At 39.0% G+C, this 6,761-nt stretch overlaps 1 long non-coding RNA gene across 1 annotated transcript; it reads right to left on the bottom strand.

Moving 5' to 3' along the window:
* Nucleotides 1-2,378: 2,378 nt before the first annotated feature.
* LOC131541394 (uncharacterized) lies at nt 2,379-6,520 on the bottom strand. Its single transcript, XR_009271488.1, has 5 exons — nt 6,346-6,520; nt 6,018-6,095; nt 5,853-5,940; nt 5,057-5,254; nt 2,379-2,567 (listed from the first exon to the last, which is right to left on the bottom strand). It is a non-coding gene; the product is annotated as an uncharacterized LOC131541394 (long non-coding RNA).
* Nucleotides 6,521-6,761: the final 241 nt, after the last annotated feature.

Here is a 6,761-nt window from a genome sequence, read left to right as displayed (position 1 = left end):
TTCCTTCTTTCCCTATTTCTTAATTCATGAGACACCTAAAGAACAGTGAGGAAAGGATGGACTATTGGATGGGAAAGGCCTATGAGGGTGTCTTCACCGCAGGGTTGGCCCCCGAAGCCTGTTGCATCGGTTCTTCCCTGGGCTCCTCCCTGGTCCATGTGTCCTATCCTATCCCTGTAAGTGGTGTGCAAACTTTAGTGTGTGACATCTCCATCCTCTAATGGAACATCAGTCATAACAAACATCATAACCCAGAGAGGATAGGTGAGTGACTGGGTGTGCTGTAGTATAGCTTTGAAGGCTGTGAGTGTACTTAACTAGCATTCTCTCAATGGAAGGAAGTGACAGTAACCTTCCTGTAGTTTTATTTACAAAGAATCTTTCAGCTTTGTTGTACATTACTGGGAAATTAAGCACTCACAGCCCTAACAGTTAACACCTGAGCAAACTGCTCCAACAGTTCGGTGAAGCGGGGAGGGGCTGCTTCAGAGTACCAAGTAGACTGAGTAGAAGCTGAGTAAAGCTGTTAATTTCTCCTAATGTCTTTTGCTTTTCCTACACTCTTTCATCCAGTGTCCAGGTTTACCACAGTAATGACAACTGCCCTCCTTCTTAGGACATTTACGTTTCTGTCGGTTCTCTGTGTTGACCTTAAAGGACGCTGCTGCAATCTTTACTCTGGCTTTAACATCAGAGTCTCTTTCCCAAGTAGCTAACCTGTCCAAGCTGTTTTGCAAGCTTCCAGTGGACCATGTTAGATCTAAGAACGGCAAAGCCGATCTGTACTCTGATAAAAGGCCATCAAACCATGTTCGAACTAGTGGTCCTTTGTCATCAAGCACACTTTCAGAATCATCCACTATTCCACTGTAAGTTACAGCTGACTGACAAAACCTTTCAGTGTATTCACTCACAGTTTCTTCTTTCCTTTGCACACAGTTAGTGATTCTGGACCAGTCTATTTTGGGTCCCATGATATTCTTTAGAATTTTCAAAACACCTTCTCTCAAATCACCTTTACTGGCATGTTGTAGTTCAGAAGTAACAGCAGACTCAAAACTGTTGAATTCAGATTCAGTTAGAATTTGTGACATCAGCTGTGTGACTTCTGCTAACGACATGTCGTAGAGACGCATTTTGTTGATCAATGCTCTTCTAAATTCAGAAAAATCTGTGCGTGCTGAGGGTAAGCTCTGGGATAGCCTCTCTATATCTTTAGGTCCTAGCGCTTTGGCAACAGTTTGTACTTGGACAACAGAAGAGTTGGGAGCAACACTTTCAATTCCCTCAATTCCCTGAGATCTTCTCGTAGCACCACATACCTTCACTGAATCTACAGGCACATCAATTACTGATCGGATGGTTACATCTGTTTCAAAGAAAGTTTGTAAGTCAGGATAATTGTTATCAGGCTGACTAACTTCTTCCACATCCTTTTTTGCTGAAGCTTTGTTGCGGTTCAATTTCTTAGTAAAAGAGGATACTCTAGCACGGAGCTCTTTGTTCTGTTCCTCTAGCTCTGAGTTACACTGAGACTGTTGTGTAGCTAGCGCTAAACCAAAATCTCTGTGGCAGCAGATAATGCCTTTCACATTGTTCTTGCGAATACATGCTCCTAATACCTTTTTACACTCATCTACAGACCAAGTCTTGTCTGGATGGATCTCATATTTCTCAGTTAGTTCTTGTCTTTCTCAGTGATCATTAGGTTCATTTGTTCCCCTAACAGTGTTTTGAATTCACTATCTGACCACAATGGAGTCGCAAGACCATCCTTTTCTGTTGTTTGAATCAGCCTAGCATTCCTTCTAACCATTTTGTGAGTTTCTTTGTTACTACACAATAAAAAACACTAAAATTTCTCTGATCAATAGAGGGTACGCTTGTTAACACAGATCAACTATTGTTAACTTTCCAAATTACCAACACTTCACACTTAACTTCCCTGCCTACAAGAACTGAGGATAAACCAAATTTATTAGCATGAACTGCTAACCTTCTCTGCCTAAGACAGAGGATAACCCATATTAGCACGTGATGCTAATCTTCCCTGGCTGAAAACAGAGGGTAACACAATATTAGCACGTGATGCTAATCTTCCCTGCCTGAAAACAGAGGGTAACACACTATTAGCACGTGATGCTAAACTTCCCTGCCTGAAAACAGAGGGTAACACACTATTAGCACGTGATGCTAATCTTCCCTGCCTGGACAGAGGATAACCTTCATCTCTAAAAGGACATTTTTAGAGGATAACTTAGTTAACCAAACCCTACAGCTGTCTGTTAACTCTTCTCTGACGGCGCAGAGGATAACAAATTTGTACTGGTCTTAAAGGTTCTTTTGGATTAGAGACAGCACTCACCACAACCCTTGGTTGTACAGAAAGATTCAGTCTGGAACGAAGTCAGATCTTTGTTGAACTTTGTTGAAGTTTTCATTCTGGATTCAGGTGAGGAGCTCTATCCGGGTCACGGCACCATCTGTTGTGAACTTTTATCTTCTAAAGTTTAGGCAACTCAGAAGTGAAGACCATGGAGACTTCGGGTTGTATCTTCAGCAGGATTCTTTTATTGAGAACACAAGCTGTTGGTAGCTGTAGTCATCGAAAATCTCTCTAAAGCAGTGATACATTATAGTTTATATACATTTAGGGGGCAGTGCTTAGGAATGGAAACAAAGCACCTGGGTGACGACCTTAAAGCATGCAAATGAAGTATTCAGGTATAGCAACCTGCCCCATTTAACCACTCCTAATCTAATCGGCCTAACTGCCCAAAGATTGGGGCAGGGGCATCAAGAGCAATTACAAACAAAAGGCAAGTGTCTCCGTCGTCTGGCTCATTTCACTTACAATAAGAGAACAGGAACTGACAACCTCTTGCTACAAACTTTGTATATCACAGTCGTTCATCTGATGTCACCATCTTCACCATAAATGCTAAATACAATGTATATAACTTCTTCAGTTTGTATATTATTACATTGGAACCTAGATTTAACATTTTATAAATTTGTAATCCCACATTATCTTTATTACTACATTCAGTATTATGGAAAAGAACCATCGTGACAGAAATTAAAAGCAATAATTTGAGACCAGAAATGCATCACATAACTCTACGAGTAAATAATAATAATAATAATAATAATGACTATGCACCCGTTTGTAAGGAAGGTTGTAAATTAACTAATTTCTCTGCCCAAAGCTGTCACGTCACGTGACAAAAGAACGAACGACTCAAACCCGAAGACTCGGGAGGTGAACTAATCAATTCTCTTTCCGGCTCTGACTGCATTGGTTAGTGTATGAGGCTGTCACGTGATGAACGAACGACTCAAACCCGAAGATTTGTCAGATAAGAGGTGAGGTGAGCTAATCAAGACCCAGGGAAACGATGAATTAATCTTTTCTGTTTCTTATAGTATTATAGTTTGTATTGTTTGTAGTGTGATCAACGTTTGCATAAGTAGTAGATGTGTTAGGGAAGTAGCACGTAACATTTTAATTATATTTTGCTAAAATGAACAAAATGACTCGAAAAAAGATTCGTTCATTCAGTAAAATGATCCGAACTTCCCATCACTACTTGTCAGTCTATGTGAGAGACGCGTTCAGAATCAGCACATGGTCACTGTGTAGGGGGGTTTGTTTTCAAGTGTGCAACTCATGGTATTCGCTGTTCTTCTGCTGGCATTTATCAAACACCGTTGCATTACTGCGGGCGCCCCCTTCTGGATTGGGGGTGAATTGCCTGTATTCATCGTAAGGCCTCATGCACCAAACCGAGATGCCCGTACCATGACGGTTCGGGACGAATACATGTACCGTGCCACCCCTACTATCTATCTATCTATCTATCTATCCCTCTATCTATCTATCTATCTATCTATCTCACAGTATATGGTGAAGCACACCATAAAATAATTGTAGCAATTCATACAGGGCTAGTAATACATACAGTTGTATAACCAGATACACACCCAGGTATCGGATCAGTACTCAGTATCGGCCGATACTCTGAGCCTAGGTATCGGAATCGGTATCGGGAAGGGAAAAAGGGTATCGGAACATCTCTAGGTTTTACTGGAAAAAGCTAATGGTTTATAATGGTATTTTAATGGAAACCATTGGAATTTCTGTGACGTTTCTATTGGGTTTCTATTGTTTTTTTTTTAGCAGGGATGCTATTGGCTCTTGTGTGTCTCGTGACCAATTGCATCATGCTGCGGGACGAGAGTATGCTTTTGAATGAGATGTGAGCACGTTAAGAGCGGGATCATTTTCAGCAATTAAAACCTTATGTTTTGCTCTCTTCTTCTCATAAAGACTTCGTATGGCTAAAGGCTTGTTTGTATATGGTCAGTTTTTGCAATAAATACCTGTGACTGCACTTATTTGCCTGTTGAAATTGAAAGCAATGGAGTAGAGGTCTGCGGGCTCGGGACATTTTATTTTTTTTTTTTACAGATCGGGCTCGGGTCGGACTCGGGCTCATTTAGCTTCTCTCCTTTTATTGTGCCCATATACGCGCAGAGCACACATGGCTACTGTATTAAATACTGATTATATTATAAATATTATACATTGCCTAAGCAATACCCAACGCATATACTGTATGCACACATTAGCATACAAGTGACCATGCAGAGAATCAGGGAGAAGTCGGAGCGTGGAGTTACAAAAAGTTCCCAATGCTTCGGGAAAAGCTGCAGCCATGCATTTGATGATGATCCTGACTGCCATCTCCTCACTGGATGCGCCTTTAGAGAGAACTGCATCTTTAGGGATTTTATAATGAAAGAGCTTTTGTTTTCGATTCGAATTATTTCATTTTAAAGTAGTAATTCAAAGCTTTCTATAGATACTATATTTATCAAGTCAGTGAGGCAAGTATATGCTGTGTTTCGGTTTTTCAGCACCGCTTGCTCAAAACCGAAACTGCTTTTTTTCTTCTTCTTTATTTTATAAAAGCATGTTTTGTTGATATTGTGAGTGCACACAAATAAAAGTAGACCCTTTACAGTTCCGAACAACGTGACCTTTTACTCTTACCTTTATGAGCAAACATGACAGCGTATTTCGAAATGTTTCCAAAGCAAGTGATCGCTCTGGCGCGTCCATGTCCTGTAAAGCGCGCTTCAGCTTCCATTCTCTGCACAAACTACTGGATATGCATCAGTCAGTACCGCCGCTCCCTATACGCAGAGTACGCAGTTTGCGTTGGGCACCATCTCCCAGGGGGGCACCATCCTTGCTCCAAAAAAAACAACAAAAAAAACAACAACTTTCGTTCTATATTAAAATTAACATATACATAAATAAAAATATAAACATATATCATTATAAAAATGTATAATGGGAATGTTGACTTCAGGGAAAGGGATGTTTAGTTTCTTGCACATATCAGCAGTTTGCTTCACTGTCTGCAGTGAAAAAGCAGCAAAGCATTAATTTATCGAATTGGGTACAGATTTCAGTTGAAATTAAAGTTGTTGTTCACTGAAAGCATCGGCTTGAGACGAATGGGAATGCTAGCGGATGCTCTCTCCAAGTATTATAGATATATGGTTAAAATTAAATCATATGCACTTTTGTTTAAATGGTTTTCTTGGTTTTTTTATCTGTTTAAATGATACACAGTATTTGTAATTATCTGTCAATATTCTTCAAGGTTAGGGTCGTCACAATGAATGTCATGAGGAAAAAAGCAGCAGGATTGTTTTTTTTGTTTTTGTTTTTTAATCTCCTGTTGTTTTCTACTGAACAAAGATAGTGAGACAGGTTTGTAAAGCCATGACAGAGAGGAAACTTTTTTTATTGTAGTATGTGCTATATGTGTGTATAATACCGTGAAAGGATCGCTTTTGAAAGGAACAGTCTGGCATCTTCATAGTCTCTCGTCTCACTTTTATTAATAGTGGACAGTGCTGCTTTATCTGAGGGATCACAACATGAAATAAGTCAGTCTATTATTCACTATGAACAGCCACTTAACAAACAGGTCTGTTCTCACCATTCATGTTCTGGAGGAAGTTATAATTCCTGCCCCAGATCCAGTGAGCCATGCATCTACAAATGCTCATCCAAACATCTGTAAAACAAATTCTTAAATTTAGTAAATGATATTGCTTTACATTCTGTATTTTGTTTTTCAGCTGACTAGTTCTTTGAAGAAGAAAAAGGTTTTTTTTTATGTTTCTTTAGTATTTTTTAGTCTGTTTTGGAAGCTTTATTGAATCTTTGATTAAAACGCTTCTCAGTTCACACATTAATCTGGTTAGAAAATCAAAAGTGAAGTACATTATACAAATCAAATATATTGTAAAGATAGATCAACCTACTGAAAGGCCAGAAACTGAACCAATGACTCAGATGATTACACACATCTTCAGTGTGTTGCTTCATATACAGTTTTGCACCTTGTTTATCAGTGAGATTCAGTTTTTCTATAGGAAAAATCAGCTGATGTTTGCCTCCACTGAGCTCTGTAAAGAGAGAAACATGTACATGATTGAGTTCTTGTTATCTGGCAACATGTAGTTTGTGTATTTTGTGTTAATTAGTTTTGGCCAAAACTGATTTTTTTTTTTTTTAATGTTACTTTACACAGTTTTGCAGTTTCATCCCTTAGTTTGTTTTTCATGTTTTGCTGTTGCTGAAAAGCCAAGAGACCTTGATACATCTTAAATACAGGTATTTATTTATTTTAATATACATTTGAAACACCACGTTTTTATTTCAAATAGTGTTTTTAAAA

Source organism: Onychostoma macrolepis, chromosome 05 (genome assembly GCF_012432095.1).
Source record: "Onychostoma macrolepis isolate SWU-2019 chromosome 05, ASM1243209v1, whole genome shotgun sequence".
Classification (NCBI taxonomy): Eukaryota; Metazoa; Chordata; class Actinopteri; order Cypriniformes; family Cyprinidae; genus Onychostoma; species Onychostoma macrolepis.
The sequence above is the reverse complement of the archived record's forward strand: the minus strand, read 5'-3'. Positions and strand labels throughout refer to the sequence as shown.